Source organism: Primulina eburnea, unplaced genomic scaffold (genome assembly GCF_022965805.1).
Source record: "Primulina eburnea isolate SZY01 unplaced genomic scaffold, ASM2296580v1 ctg567_ERROPOS1600000+, whole genome shotgun sequence".
Lineage (NCBI taxonomy): Eukaryota > Viridiplantae > Streptophyta > Magnoliopsida > Lamiales > Gesneriaceae > Primulina > Primulina eburnea.
In genome coordinates, this window is record NW_027331355.1 from 255,254 (window position 1) to 272,439 (window position 17,186).

The following is a 17,186-nucleotide window of genomic DNA, read 5'->3' on the forward strand; positions in this document are numbered from 1 at the left end:
TCCAAATTCATGTCTTGGATTATGTTGCATAGTTGTTGTTAGTCATCGTTTTTGGGGACTTTTGTTTGAGTTGAATCCCTGACATAGCGTCCTAGGATGAGTCTCGATAGATTGGTTCATGATTCATATAATTCAGTAGGAGTTTTAAGCTTCGAGTCGCGGAGTCCAGAAGACTCGGCGCCCGAGCGATAATATTTAACTGCTCGAGCGCCACTCGTTCTGTCCGAGTATTTTCCCCAGAAGGCTTGGTGGTCGATCGGTAATTTATTACCGCCCGAGCGCAGACCCTGGCATGCGAGCGGTAAGGTTTTACCGCCCGAGCGCAGCCCCATCTGTAAAAATATTTTGTTCTTTCTTCTTTTCAAGTTCTGTAGTGAGAGTTCATGTCTTTTATTTTTTGGTAAATGTTCACACATCATTTTAAAGATTGTTCGGGGTGCGATGTCATGGGTTAGTACGACGATTTAACGAGGTCAAGTCCCGAGTGATCTAGAATGTTATAAGCTATCTATTTAATTCGGTGGTGAGCAAGAATACCTACGTCTAAGTATGCAAGTTAAATGTTGAAATTCATGTTAGTATGTGCAGCAGTGGCCCAAGCGAGATCCAACGAATCCCTCAACGCCAAGTAAGTATGTTTGACGTGCAGAAAAAAATATTTTAAGTTTTTGAGGTATGCTAAATGTCATGTGACAAAATTATGTTTAGGATTGGAAAGCGTTAAATCATGAACGAGGACCAATCCGCCGTTAAATTATGAATGGGTTTAGATCGAGATTGGAAAGCGTTAAATTATGAACGAGGACCAATCAGCCCGTTAAATTATGAACGTGGATCTCATGTATGTGGTAGTGGATTCATCCCTGTAAGCCTAGTACTGTGGTTTAGTCTGATGAGGCGATTATGTTATGGGTCACTTGCATTGAAACATATCTCTATGCAAAATGATGAAGTTATGTATGTTCAAATATGTTCAAGTATGAAGCATGTTTAAGAAAAGTTTATGTTGATGGCACGTCTAAGTAGGTATGTACGTATGTTCAGGTTTTGATATGCAAGTTCAAGTTTTAAGTATGCATGTCCTATTTTAAAGTTGCATGTGATTTTATATGTAATACTTGTTACTTCCAGTTTATACGTGTTGAGTCTTTAGACTCACTAGACTTGATCGATGCAGGTGAGGATGTTTATGAGGAGGATGGAGGTGGGGACCAAGGAGCAGGCTTGGATTGAGCGGGAGGCTAAACCCGAGGACCGCCCATGTTTTTGAAATTTTTATGAAATGCTCAAATACTTTTATTTTATGTTTTGATTTATGGTGTTTTGAACAAGTATTTTCTTTAGCAAACTTTGTATCTGATCACAATTTGAAAGTTTATTTTATATTTAAGAAATTTTTTAATTCTTTCGTAAATTTTGAGTAGAAAAGTTCGGTGCGTTACAGTTGGTTTCAGAGCAGTGTTCTTGTAAAGGGTTACGTCTACTGCCAGTTGCGAGAAGCTCACGAAGTCACACCTCAAGTCTGTAAGTTTTAAGGTTTTAAATTATTTCATGTATTAAGCATTCAAGTCATGATTTCAGCATGTGCATGTTTTAATGCAATCACCTGTATGTTTACATGACATATGTTTTAGAGTACATGTTTATCTGTCGTTATGAATTGAGATTGGATCCTTAAAACTTTTATGCATGTTACGACATGAAATGATAAATTATTTAATTTTCTTGCATGCTGGTGTGGTGGAATTGGACATGAGTAAGAATTTTGCTTTTGGGCGTTAGGAAAAGTCGGAAATGATTTGTCTATATTAATTTTTGGTTAGTAAAACTGATGTTATACTTGTGGATCATAAGTTAAATTTGACAATTATGAATGCTTTTGGGACTTGTAGATTTTCTAAAAAACTACTGATGGTTCGTGGTTGCTAGCTGAGTTGCTTTTTGGGAACTCCATGTAAGGATTAATGATTCGGGACTACGACGATCTTTGGAAGTATAAAAAGCGTAGAATTTATTTAGGATGCATGCATTGAATTGCACGAATTGAGGACTTTAAGGACCTAATTGTAATAACCATTAATTTGAGGACCTAAGTGCAAAAAAAAATTCTAAGGGACTATTTTCGAATTTACCAAAGTTTGGGAATAAATTCCGAGTTTTGAGAATTTTAAGGTTTAATGAGGAAAAAATCGAAATTTTATTGGGGACCGGAAATGCAAATTTCATGTGGTTGTAGGGCCAAAAATGGTAATTCTCGAGGACTCTAAGGGTCAAATTGCAAATTCCGAAATTTTTGATGATTAAATTCGAACTTGGAGGACACTTGGGTTAAATAAGTAATTTTTCAAGGTTATGGAAATTGATTTTGGGTTTAATAAGTTTAAAATTATTGAAGTTTATGATAATGAGAACCTATAAAATGTTGTTAGGAACGCCAAGAATCTATGGGTAACTATGGAATTTTCGAAATAAAAAAAATTGGATAATTTTCGAGGGAATTAAGAATTAATGTTGTTATCTTAAAAAAATTGAGGGACTAGTTTAGCAGTAAGTGAGAATTGAATGGTTTAAATGATAGGAATTTTAGATGATTTGGGCCTGAAGGATATTTAGGACCTTTAATTTAGATATCTGGGTTATAATGTTATGACGAATGGTAAACAAGGACATTGTAGGATGAATCAATTTCGAGCTTGAAAATTTAAGCGTTAGTGAAATAACATTGTGGCAAATTAAGAATTTAACGTGATGATGATTTAAGGTAAAGTTGACCAGTTAGTTAAGTTATTAGAGTAGACATTGAGATAACGAATTGTTGGGCATTTAAGTTTGAGGTATCATAAGTTTTAGTCATGATCTTAACATTTAGTACTATATTTTTGTTGGAATTTGATTCTTCTAGAAAGTGGGATATGATTGATGGTTAGGTTACTCGATAGATGAATGTAAGGATTGAGGTAGACACCTTGTCTTGAGGAATTTTTGTAATCCATTAAGCAACTTGGGAATAAGTGAATGTGTGTGTTTGGAATTATGTTATCCAAAACTATTTGGGTTGCGTAAGTTTTAATTGCAAATGTACGGAAATGTGGGTTCATATGGAAATTTTGGGTGAAATAAACACGAAAAAGAATCAGTTGTATCCAACATAGGCTACCAATGGACGAATATTAAGATTTTCATTGAGTAAAAAATCTAAAATCTTGAAATGGGGATTCTAGAATTCTATGGGTTACAAGTGAAGTTGATTGATTAGAGTTAATCCATCATTAACAAAGGAAACAATTTAAGTTTTATACGCTAGAATTAATTAAGTATTGAGGATATGTCAAAGTGTGACATTCATTCCAATGAGGAAGGTCCAAGTGTCTTAGGCCTCAAATATATTGTAATTGGGAAGAGAAAAGTTTAAGCATGTGATTGATGCTAGAAAGTTTTTATTATTTAAGGAGATAATCGATATTGTATATTTTGGGGTTTTATGGATTAATGGTACTCGAAATTTAAGATTAGCAACAATTTTATTTTTGGGATGTACTTGTAAATAGCTAAGCTACGTAATTTTGGTGTCGTAAGGTAAAGACTCGATTCAAGGATCGTAGGTCGATATTATTACGGGTTAAGATAAGGTTTAACTTTTGAGTGTAGTACCAAGGATATAAGTTGATCATTAACTTTTGGTGCTAAGATTCATTAGGTTGAAGTGCGTAAATGATAATGTAATAGATCGATGAACATTACAGGTATAATATAAGGAAAGTAAAATACGATAAGTTTGAACCTCCATTTCTAATATTGGGAATGGTGAGAAAAGTCAGAAAAGTCGAGATCATAGTAAAGCAAAACTAAGTCACCCTAAGTCGCTTTAAGTTGTGATTCGCGAACGAGATCTTTGATAGGCAATTTAATTAGGATTGAAGAGCCGTAAGGACAGCCTATGATTTAAATTTTTTTTATCAGAATAGCGCAGCAGCAGCGTATATTGGTGGGATACTAGAGTTAAGAATCTAACTTTTGGATTATCAAGTATAAGCGAATTTCGGGGAATTTTATTGCGGCATTTTATTTTAAGTTGAGAATGGAGCATTTTAAATGATTTATTTAGTTTTTAGTATTTTAAAAGCCTTAATTATTAGGTAATTTTATGATTTTAAAATTTTAGAGATATGACACTTATGCATTTTAATTAAGAGATTTTGTTAAAGTTAGAGGTGTGTTAATATTTTTAATTAGTTGTTAATTACTAATTAAGAAATTTATTTTCCTAGTTAAACTTCCCTAATCCCCTCCTCACTACCAAACTCACGCACACCCCTCTAAACACACACACATCCATGTTAAAACACACAACACACACATACACATTTCACATTCATATTTTTAGAGGAAAACCTAGGGTTCTAAAGCAAGAGCAGCAGCCGCCCTTCCTCTAAATATTTCCAGCAAATTTAGTGAGTTTTATTTCATGAAATCGTGCCACGTTCATCCCGGTTCAACCCTCGCATCCATCCTACTTCAGTGTCGTCATTCGAAAACGTTAAAGATTTAAAAGCACGTATATTTTATTTTTCCTGTGTCGATCATGTCATAGTATATGTTGTGTTGTTTTATGCGTAAAAATACATGTGTGAAGTGTAAAGTTTGAGCGGTAATTGTTTAGATCGCATTTTGAACGTTTCTGGATGTGAAAATCTCGTTTTTATTGTTCTTTTAAAAACTGCGATTTGTCGGTGGAGATTTTTAGAAAAATTTCAACATGAAAATCGTAGAAATTTTCGATACCTTCGATTTGATATAAAATTCGAAGTATTTGGATAAACAATTGAGTGAGTTATGGTGAGTTTCATGGGAGTGCTCAAACTGCGTTTTCTGAAAATGTGTTATTTATGTGTTCTTGAAGTTTTTGAGTTGCAGGCTTCGTTGGGAACCATTGGTGGATCGCTGCTGCGTTTGGGTATTGTGAGTATGACATTGGGATAAATTTTGGTGCTTAGTCTTGTGTCGGTAGGCACTTGGTTGCGTTAGAATTCGTAGGAAGTATTTTGGTGTCAAAATTCATTTTAGGGATTATGTTGCGTAGTTGTTGTGAGTCGTCGTTTTTGGGGGCTTTTGTTTGAGTAGAATCCCTGTCATAGCGTCCTAAGATGAGTCTTGATAGATTGGTTCATGATTCATATAATTGAGTAGGAGTTTTAAGCTTCGTGTCGCGGAGTCCAGAAGACTCGGTGCCCGAGCGGTAATATTTTACCGCTCGAGCGCCACTCGCTCTGTTCGAGTATTTTCCCCAGAAGGCTCGGTGCTCGAGTGGTAATTTATTACAGCCCGAGCGCGGACCCTGGCGCGCGTGCTGTATTGTTTTACCACCCGAGCGCGGCCCCATCTGTAAAAATATTTTGTTCTTTCTTCTTTTCAAGTTCTATAGTGAGTTCATGTCTTTTATTTTTTGGTAAATGTTCACACATCATTTTAGAGATTGTTCGGGGTCGATGTCATGGGTTAGTACGACGATTTAATGAGGTCAAGTCCCGAGTGATCTAGAATGTTATAAGCTAACTATTTAATTCGGTGGTGAGCAAGAATACATACGTCTTAGTATGCAAGTTAAGTGTTGAAATTCATGTTATTATGTGTAGCAGTGGCCCCAAGCGAGATCTAACGAATCCCTCAACGCTAAGTAAGTATGTTTGACGTGCATAAAAAAATATTTTAAGTTTTTGAGGTATGTTAAATGTCTTGTGACAAAATTATGTTTAGGATTGGAAAGCGTTAAATTATGAACGGAGACCAATCCATCCGTTAAATTATGAACGGGTTTAGATCGAGATTGGAAAGCGTTAAATTATGAACGGGGACCAATCAGCCCGTTAAACTATGAACGGGGATCTCATGTATGTGGCAGTGGATTCGTCCCTGCCAGCCCAGTACTGTGGTTTAGTCTGATCAGGCGATTATGTTATGGGTCACTTGCATGGAAATATATATCTTCGCAAAATGATGAAGTTATGTATGCTCAATTATGTTCAAATATGCAAGCATGTTTAAGAAAAGTTTATGTTGATGGCACGTCTAAGTAGGTACGTACGTATGTTCAGGTTTTGATATGCAAGTTCAAGTTTTAAGTATGTAAGTCCTATTTTAAAGTTGCATGTGATTTTATTATGTAGTAATTTTTACTTCCAGTTTAGACGTGTTGAGTCTTTAGACTCACTAGACTTGATCGATGCAGGTGAGGATGTTTATGAGGAGGCTGGAGGTGGGGACCAAGGAGCAGGCTTGGACTGAGCGGGAGACAAAACCCGAGGACCGCCCATGTTTTTGAAATTTTTATGAAATGCTCAAATTCTTTGATTTTATGTTTCGATTTATGATGTTTTGAACAAGTATTTTCTTTAGCAAACTTTTTATCTAATCACAATTTGAAAGGTTATTTTATATTTAAGAAAAATTTGAATTCTTCCACAAATTTTGAGTAGTAAATGTACGGTACGTTACATTATTTGTTTGACAATTAAGTTGGAGCCATCATCAATCTTTTAAGATTGATAGGTAAAATTTTTTTAAAACACTATATGAATGTCATTTTGTGTTTTATTGTATTTGCTACACATCTTAGTGTTAGGGTGCTCGGTTTTTCATGTGTGAAAAATATTTTGAAACTTCCGTTGTCGGGCACCTTAATCGATCCCCTTTCACCATCGCCCAATACAATTAAGAATATGAGTCACAATTATCGATCTGAATTCAACGAAAGGAATATGAATATGAATAAGAATATGTTGATACAAATATGGATACGGATATGAATATGAACGTGGATATGGATATGATTATGAATATGTGTATGCATCATGAAAATGTTTTTATTTAAAGTTTATGCATCTTGAAAATGTTTATGAAAATGTTATTGTTTAAAGTTTATGCATCTTCATGAAAACGATATTTTAAGTACAAGTATTTTTCACGGTCATGTGATCTGTATATATAGTACTTTTTATCAAAAATATGATGTGTTGAGTCTTTAGACTTACTAGGTGTGATTGATGCAGATGGTATTGATTATGAATATGATAATCGAGGTCTTGATGGTTGACTTTGCTGGAATGAAGGTGCACATAAACCGAGGACTGACGTTAGTTTTCCGCACTTGTTATGATTCATGATTTTAAGTTATGTTAAAGATATTTTTACGACTTTTATTTATGTTATAAGAGATTTTTGAAAGGTTATAGTATGAGCTATACTTTTCAAATAATGTTTTTAGGTTTGTAAAACGTTTGACGATCTTATGATTCAAAATATTTTCCCTTGGATTTTTAAATCTTAGTTGGATATTTATTTTTAAAATGGTGACAACATATTTTAAAATATTTATATATATGTAAATTTGAATTATGGATATTAAGAAAAAAATTTCTAGCACGATTTAAGAAAACGAGTAGTAGACGTTTCAAAAGCAGTTGCAATAAAGTGGGAAATGTTCTTAGTGGGGAAAGTGGGTTGGTGGATTAGCTCGAGAAACTTGACAGTTAAAGCAAGAAATGTGAATATTTGAAATGTAGGTCATGAATTGGAAGTTGAAATAGTAAGTCAAACAAAAATGAAGAAAGTGGAGAGGTAACATGCTCCATATTCCTGAATTTGGAGGATGACAGTTAGAAGTAATTATCATATTAAAATGAAGAAATGAGTCACAAACAGCTCTCGCAATCAAATATTCAAATTCTTTCCGATTTCGGCAGTCCATCGATGACACATTTCAAATATAAATTTTATTTCTTACATTTATATTTTCCAGATTTCAATATTATTTTCATATTATATTTCCTAGTTCCTTTAAATTTCCAACAGCTTATTTTAATTCTTTTATTGTAAATTTATACATAATTCCTTTCATTAATGGCAAAGCTAATTCTATTATCATGATGGAATTTTTAAACTCCATTTCTCACTTTTACAAATTATTTTCCTTACTTATGGACGCCTACTAGGGGATATTCAAATTGATGGTTGAACCGAGGCTCAAATTCGTTTAATTTAGAAGCTATATAATTTCTTTTAGGATTGGTTGGGATGGCTCAGGAGTTTAGAAACACCTCGGCTTCTTTAACTTCTTTTCTGAAATGTGAATCAGTTGAGGAACTGATCCAAGAATCTATTGTGTCGATATAAATCAGTCAACTTATACAAGTACAGAATAAGACTGAAATATAGATTAAATACTTAAATTAGACTGAAATGAACACAAGAGTTTTTCTGGATGTTCGGAGACTTCAAATGCTCCTACGTCACCCCTTCTATCACAAAGATATGATTTCACTAAAAGACTTTGATATATTACAACAAATTGTAAAAACCCACTTTAGTTGGTCTTACACACTGCAAAACTGAAACTCTTAGCCTAAAAATTTTTACACAGTTTGTTAAAGTAAAATATGCTCTAATTCGTAGCCTGAATGCTACTGATAAATATAAGAATGTAGAGCTTAGATTTGCGATCTGAAAACTTGAGAATATGATCGTGAAGTGTATCGCAATTGAAAAAAAAGGTGTATCGCAATTGATTGGTTTGATTGATTTGTATATTTTCTTGTTCTTTGTCACCAACCTTCTTCAACTGATTTTATTAACTATATATATTCTTCGAACTCAACGGTCGCATTGAATGCATTTAATCTTCATTTAATGACAAATATGCGTTGATTCATCGTGTAATAGATTTATGTGACAGTAGTACTAGGTTTTTAGACTGTTCTGTTCTGATACACCTATTCTGCTTTGGTACGACCTGTCAGACTGTTCTGCTGATCTTTCAACTGATTTGAGGGCAACTCATTTGAAGTGAATTGATCAGCCGATGAGTTCAGCTGGACATTATCAGTTGTAACTAATCTCCTATCATTTACGAAAACTTCAGTTGATAAAGTTTTTCAGTTCACCTCAAAACGAAGTCTTTACTTTCGTCAGTTCAATCAGTTGGATTCTTCATTTCCTTTAAATTTAATTTGTCAAACTCTGAAACATATAATATTCTAACAATTTTTCCCTTTTTTGTGTTTGACAAAACATAGGTTTCTTGAACCGATGATGACAAAACTGATTGTAGATAATGTACATATTTGTACATATTGAGCAATGATAATTTTTATTGATTTGAAAAAGGTAAGTACATATTCGTACAAAAATTTCAAATAAAAATTAAGCCTCCAGACTAATCAACTGATTTAGGACACTCAATTTTTCTCAGTTGGTATCAGTTGGCTTGTCTAGTTCAGTTATCTTTTTACTGCTTTCTCATGCTGCATCTGTCTTATGTTCTTCCACCCTTTAGGTCAACACCCTTCACTCTTGTGAAGAGGAGGAATGATGAACTCACTTGAGCAGATACTTCAGCCAGCTGTTTTAGCATTGTTTCGATCTTGTTAGATAGACTAGTATGCAAAACTTGTAAAGTATGAACTGATCAACTAAACTTAAAATAATCTTCGAATTCATTGTAGATAAAATAATTCTTTTAATGTACATATTCGTACAAAGAATGAAGTAAGTATCTAATCCTATGTACAGATTCGTAAAAAGAACAAAGAATCTTCAAATCTTCAAGTCTTCAACCATTAAAATGAAGTCAGATGATCTTCATACATTCTTCTTCTTTCTTTTGTCTTCTTCTGTCTCTGTAATAATTTCTCCTTTTTTGTCAAGCACATCCACTTTCCTTGTTAACATGCGGACATCTGTTGCAATATATGATACGACATTCATCATAATGTTCTGCAGCAAGTCAATCATTTTAGTAACTTTTTCTTCAAGAAATTCAAATCTCCAGCCGACTAATGCTTGAGTTTGGAAGTGAGATTCAGCCGACAGTCTGTCTTTCTTGATTTCTTTAGTTTGGAGATAAAGAGCAGTCACACTCTTGTTAAGTTGATTCAGCATGTCTGTTGTAAACTCATAGTTCGAGTTGAGCTTCAAGGTATGTGCAAGCTGAGTAGACTGTATAGCAGAAATAGCAGTCATCATATTGGCAAGGTTCGTCTGAATGGTTTGAAGTTCTTCAAATAGGGCATCAGTGTCTGAAATTCCATGAGACATGGCTCCGCAAGTTTCTGGAATCTATCCTATTTTCTTCTTGAGTAAATACAACCATCACATTGTCAGTTGGTTCTGTTTCTTGCACTACTATTTCTGAAATATCTCCAGTTGAAGGTTCCTGTGGAGGAGACGAGACAGATGGAAGAGCAGAAGTAGAGGAAGGTTATTCGGTTGGTTCGACAACTGCTTCTTCAATTGGTTCAACAACTGGTTCTTTAGTTGGTTTAACAACTGGTTCTTCAGTTTGTTGGAGAACTGCCTATTCAGTTGGTTGAGAGACTGCCTGTACGGTTTGATCCAAAACTGCCTGTTCAGTCACAACTTCTGACTGAACTGGCCCTTCAGGTTGATAAAAAATGGGCTCCTCAGCTGGTTCTTCAAAATAGACAGCTTGAACAGGTGGTTCTTCAGTCATAATCACTGATAGAGGTGGATTTTACGTGTTTTGCGTATCTTTATGTCACATTGTGTTGCATTTATCATTTAGATTTCATGCATTTTGTGTTATTTTAGCATTATTTATGTTTCTGGTTATTTATGAGTTTAGTTGGTGAAAATGCAGATGAGTTGGGAATAAACTGAAGATTTAAAGAAAAAATTCGAAAGTCCAAGATGTAGGAAAAAGAAATTTTGCGAAGACCATCCGCCCGGGCGGAAAGTTATGTCCGCCCGGGCGCGCCAAAGAAGAAGAAAAATACAAGATTTGCAAAGACCATCAGCCCGGGCGGAAACTTATGTCCGCCCGGGCACACTCGAAATTTTGGAAAGATTTGCTGGTCGATTTCTTCCCTAATTTTCTGGAGGAGGCTGATAAGGGAAGGCTAGGGACTAGATTTTGAGATTATTCAGACATATTGGGAGATTATTGAAGGCGGCTAGAAGCTGGGAGGAGCGTTTTCGCGCCGAAGTTGAAGATTCGAAGAATTCCGGGCACCGTTCTTCACGTTTTCATCTATTCTAGTATTTCTATCTTGGTTTTCATCTTTTAAACATTGTTGAGTCTATCTCACTATGAATTCTAGTAGCTAAACTTAATATTTGTTGGGATTTAAGGGGAGCCTACCCCAAACTTTGATTTGAATTAATTTATATTCGATTGTTGCGTTATTCTTGATTATACTATTGTTTGATTGTGTTGTTAGAGCGTTGCTAACTTTAACAATGTTTTTATATTGCGAGTGAGTTCGAGAGAATAAATTGTGATAGGAACGAGTAGTAAATCCGTGGATCTACAACATAGTCCTTAGGGTCGAAAACTAGGGGATTTCATAAATCGAAATGCGATTCACTTTTGATAAATAATTAAAGACATTTAATTACTTCATTGAGTCGAATTAGTTTGGCATAGCTCGAGAGAGCGTGTTCAATTGAATAGGAAATCCTGTCGGAAGTATATAATCACTATCGAACAAATTAATAAATTAACGAGGGGTAGGTGAACCGATATTCTCAACAAATTCATTTCTCATTGAATTTTACTCAACATTTTAGATATTAATTTTCATTCATTGCTTATTGAATCATTTTATTTGCATATTTATTTGAGCATAGTAGTATTAATCACTCAATCAATTTTTGTTGCTAAAGATCTAATAACTGGAAAAGAATAATTGTTAAATACAGTCTTCAGTGGAACGATACTCGTACTCCGGTACATTATACTATTACTTGACATCGTGCACTTGCGATTAATTTTGAGCATACAAAATCATATTTTTATTGAGGATTCCATAGTGCAAGTTTTGCTCGATCAAGTTTTTGGCGCCGTTGCCGGGGACTGTTAATTCACAATTTTATTTTCAATTATTTACTTTAGCATTTTCTATTTTACTTTGTTTGGCACCTTCAACTTCTTCGCAGGTATCTCTTTTGTGCATGCTAAAGTCTCTAGAGTCTGAACTAGAGATATTCGATGCCGATATTGAAAGAACCTTCCGCAGGAGACGAGAACAGCAGAGACTTAAAGAACTGATGGAGAGACACGAGCAAGAATGTGAGGAGGAACAACGTGAAGATAGACAAGTTGAGATACCATCAGCCCGGGTGGAAACTTATGTCCGCCCGGGCGCACTCGAAATTTTGGAAAGATTTGCTGGTCGATTTCTTCCCTAATTTTCTGGAGGAGGCTGATAAGGGAAGGCTGGGGACGAGATTTTGAGATTATTCAGACATATTGGGAGATTATTGAAGGCGGCTAGAAGCTGGGAGGAGCGTTTTCGTGCCTAAGTTGAAGATTCGAAGAATTCCGGGCACCGTTCTTCACGTTTTTCATCTATTCTAGTATTTCTATCTTGGTTTTCATCTTTTAAACATTGTTGAGTCTATCTCACTATGAATTCTAGTAGCTAAACTTAATATTTGTTGGGATTTAAGGGGAGCCTACCCCAAACTTTGATTTGAATTAATTTATATTCGATTGTTGCGTTATTCTTGATTATACTATTGTTTGATTGTGTTGTTAGAGCGTTGCTAACTTTAACAATGTTTTTATATTGCGAGTGAGTTCGAGAGAATAAATTGTGATAGGAACGAGTAGTAAATCCGTGGATCTACAACATAGTCCTTAGGGTCGAAAACTAGGGGATTTCATAAATCGAAATGCGATTCACTTTTGATAAATAATTAAAGACATTTAATTACTTCATTGAGTCGAATTAGTTTGGCATAGCTCGAGAGAGCGTGTTCAATTGAATAGGAAATCCTGTCGGAAGCATATAATCACTATCGAACAAATTAATAAATTAACGAGGGGTAGGTGAACCGATATTCTCAACAAATTCATTTCTCATTGAATTTTACTCAACATTTTAGATATTAATTTTCATTCATTGCTTATTGAATCATTTTATTTGCATATTTATTTGAGCATAGTAGTATTAATCACTCAATCAATTTTTGTTGCTAAAGATCTAATAACTGGAAAAGAATAATTGTTAAATACAGTCTTCAGTGGAACGATACTCGTACTCCGGTACATTATACTATTACTTGACATCGTGCACTTGCGATTAATTTTGAGCATACAAAATCATATTTTTATTGAAGATTCCATAGTGCAAGTTTTGCTCGATCAAGTTTTTGGCGCCGTTGCCGGGGACTGTTAATTCACAATTTTATTTTCAATTATTTACTTTAGCATTTTCTATTTTACTTTGTTTGGCACCTTCAACTTCTTCGCAGGTATCTCTTTTGTGCATGCTAAAGTCTCTAGAGTCTGAACTAGAGATATTCGATGCCGATATTGAAAGAACCTTCCGCAGGAGACGAGAACAGCAGAGACTTAAAGAACTGATGGAGAGACACGAGCAAGAATGTGAGGAGGAACAGCTTGAAGATAGACAAGTTGAGATACCACGCCGCATACCGATGCTGGAGTATGCCCAACCTTCTTTGGATGGAGCATGCCCCAGCATTGTGAGGCCTATGGTGCGAGCAAACCAGTTCGAAATCAAACACAGTCCAGTTTGGAGGATCTGCAGTAGATGACCCAAACACGCACATCGCAGATTTTCTTGAAATTTGCGATACTTTTAAATTCAATGGAGTTTCTGATGATGCTGTTAGGTTGCGTTTGTTTCCTTTCTCTTTATGTGATAAAGCTAAAACATGGTTAAATTGTTTGCCTGTAGGTTCGATCACCACATGGGAGGATATGGCGAAAGCATTTCATCAAATATCTTCCTTCATCTAAGACCATGAAGCTTCGGGCAGACATCACCACCTTTGCTCAATTCGAGCAGGAGTCGCTGTATGAGGCATGGGAACGCTTCAAGGATCTACTAAGAAGATGTCCACATCACGAATTACAACTTGGGTTAGTCGTTCAAACATTTTATTATGGTTTGCTTACTCCTAACCATACTTTGGTAGATGCTGCTGCTTGTGGAAATTTGTTGAGAAAAACTGCGGAAGAAGGATATGAGTTGTTGGAGGATATGGCTGCTAGCAGCTATCATCCTCAATCAGAAATAAACAACCAGCGGAGGAGTGCAGGAGTTCACCAGGTAACCGATTTTTCTGCTATTACTGCACAACTTGATGCTTTAAACAGGAAACTAGACAGCTTGAATGTGTGTGGCACGGCTATGCGTCTTCAAGAGATATTCTGTGAAAAGTGTGGAGGGGAACATTATGTGAGGGACTGTCAAGATGACAATCCATTTTATGTGCAAGAAGGGGCATCAATAAATCAAGTGGGAGTCCAAAACCGCCCAAGGAATGACCCTTATTCGAACACATACAATCCGGGGTGGAGACAACATCCAAACTTCTCATGGGGTGGTCAAAACAGCCAGAATCGACCACAAGGAGGACAATCATATGGGAAACAACCGATGTACAGATCTGATCCTCCTAGAGAAGAGAAGTCCAATTTGGAGCAGATGATGTCTAAGTTCATCTCGTCTACCGAGACTAGACTACAGAATCAGGATGCATCGATAAAGGGGCTTGAAAATCAGATTGGGCAGTTAGCAAAGATGATAGCAAGTAGAGAGCCAGGCACCTTGCCAAGTAACACAGAGACAAATCCAAAAGAGCAAGTGAAGGCCATCGAGTTGAAGAGTGAGAAAATTTTAGAGTCGAGAGAAAAAGGAAAAAATCAAGTGCCGGATGAACTGACTGAGACATCTAAAGGTAAATCTTCTAACACTGCACCAGCACCCACTGCACAATCCAAAATCGTTATACCCCCTCCTTTTCCTGCAGCATTGAAAAAAGCAAAACTTGATGCGTAATTCGGTAAGTTTCTTGAGGTATTTAAAAAATTGCACATCAATATTCCTTTTGCCGATGCTTTGATGCAAATGCCTAGTTATGCTAAATTTTTGAAAGACATATTAGCTAACAAGAGAAAGTTGGGGGATCACATGACGGTGAACTTAACTGAAAATTGCTCTGCTTTGGTACAAAACAAAATCCCACCGAAACTAAAAGACCCAGGGAGTTTTTCTATTCCTTGCATGATTGGTTATTTTGTTTTTCACAAAGCTTTGTGTGATCTTGGTGCGAGCATAAATCTTATGCCTTTATCTGTATTCAGGAAACTTGGATTGGGCGAGCCTAAACCGACACAGATGTCCTTGCAACTAGCTGACGGATCCGTCAAACATCCAAGAGGAGTCAAAGAAGATGTGTTGGTGAAAGTGGGAAAGTTTACATTTCCTACAGATTTTGTGGTGCTTGACATGGAAGAGGATATGGAGATGCCTTTGATTTTAGGGAGACCGTTCCTTGCAACTGGCAAGGCCGTGATTGAAGTGCAAGAAGGGAAGTTGAGATTGAGAGTGGGAAACGAAGAAATCACTTTCAATGTTTTTAACCCTCTTAAGCACACACTGCAAACTAATGATTGTTTTATAGTTGATTCATCGGATTCTCTTGTGTGTCAATTTGTGCAGGATGCTATGAAGGATTCATTGAAAGTCACCCACACCACTGAATTGAAGGATGAACTTGATGACGAAATATCTGAAAGAGGGGCATACTTTAATGCCAACCATCCATGGACGAAGCCAGTGAGAATGAAATTGGATGATTTGGGAGCTCGAAGGGACCTGACCCCTCGGAAGTCAAGCGTTGAGGAACCGCCGACATGTGAGTTCGAACCACTGCCTCCACACCTGAAGTATGTGTACGTAGAGCGTAAAAAGCTAGCACCAGACAAGCGCATTACACCAAGAGAATTTAAAGAAGGCGAAGCGGTGCTCCTACACAACTCCAAGTTGCGCTTATTTCCTGACAAGCGCAAGTCAAGATGAACAGGCCCTTACAAGATCACCAAGGTACTACCCTCGGGAGTATTAACTGTGCAAGATGGGAAAAATGAGCTGTTCACAGTCCATGCTCAACGACTGAAGCATTATTTGGGTGGTGCATTGGAGCCACAAATTGGAGTCACTCGATTCCAAAACAGTCAGAGATGAGAGGAACCGACAGTCAAGCTCTCGCCTATAAATTGAGAACTACCCCTCTCTCCCTTATCTTGCATTTAATTCGATTTTATTATTATTTATTTATTTTTTTTTTTTTGAGTTAGTCATTCTTCTTAATTTAATGTTAGTTTTAGGCATCATTCTCTCCGGAGGAGCACGTGAAGGAGGATCAGTGAGAGGGGAGTCACTTCTATCCCTTATTTTATTTATTGCATTTTGTTTCGTTCATTTTATTTATTTCTGTTTCTATTACATGGTTAGGGTATATTGCATCCATTTTGTTGTGCCTTATCTGTCTTTTTTTCTATCGTCTGTTGCATTGGGGACAATGCTCGACTTTAGTATTGGGGGGTGGATGGGTATTGTTTCGTGTGTTTATTTTTGGTGTCTTGTCGGTTATATTCATTGGCATGTAGTTTTAGTTGTTTTTCATATGTTTGTGTGTCAGCCGACAGTGTTTGGAGTAGTAAATTATTAGCCAAGGATGATTAGGAGGTGATGAGACATGCCCTGTCTGTCGTATATTCGCACACCTTTAGCACTACTATGGTAAATACATAAAGTTTTATTTAAAACATTGAACTCTCTTTGCACAAATGTTAGAACTAGAAGCATGCATGATAAGATGGTGAAAATTTTAAAACTAAAGTGGGGAACGAAGATGTTTGAAGGTGTAAATTGAACTTGACGACATTCTCTTGAATCGAGGTATCTATCAGCATATATAAAAAAAAGAAAAAAAAAGAGAGAAAGATGGAGATGTAAGGTGTGGGGGAGCCGAATAAAGGAATGAAATCCTATTCCTGGCTAAAGTTGGAGATGTAAGGTGTTGAGGAGCCGAATAAAGGAATGAAATCCTATTCCTGGCTAAAAATGCAAAACACATGGATTTGAATCTGAAATGAAAAGTTCTAATATAGCCCTTTCATTACTGTATTCTTATTCAGAGAAAAGAAAAGAGAAAAAAAAGTTGCTGATGGATACTGAGTGCAAAGGAATAAAGGAGAGTGATATTTACACTAACATGCTGATTTAAATCTCTGACAATGGTTGAGAATGGATCCCTCTATCATTTGTGATGCTAGGACTAACAACACACACACGTTCAGGCTTTATTTGAAACAAGGTCTAGACCAAGGGAAGTGCGAAGAATTGTGTTTTGTG

The 17,186-nt window shown here is 36.1% G+C and overlaps 1 non-coding gene across 1 annotated transcript; it reads right to left on the reverse strand.

Annotated features, from left to right (window-relative positions):
* Positions 1 to 13,788: 13,788 nt before the first annotated feature.
* LOC140821468 (small nucleolar RNA R71) lies at positions 13,789 to 13,894 on the reverse strand. The gene has a single exon (XR_012115747.1). It is a non-coding gene; the product is annotated as a small nucleolar RNA R71 (small nucleolar RNA).
* Between the last annotated feature and the right edge of the window lie 3,292 nt (positions 13,895 to 17,186).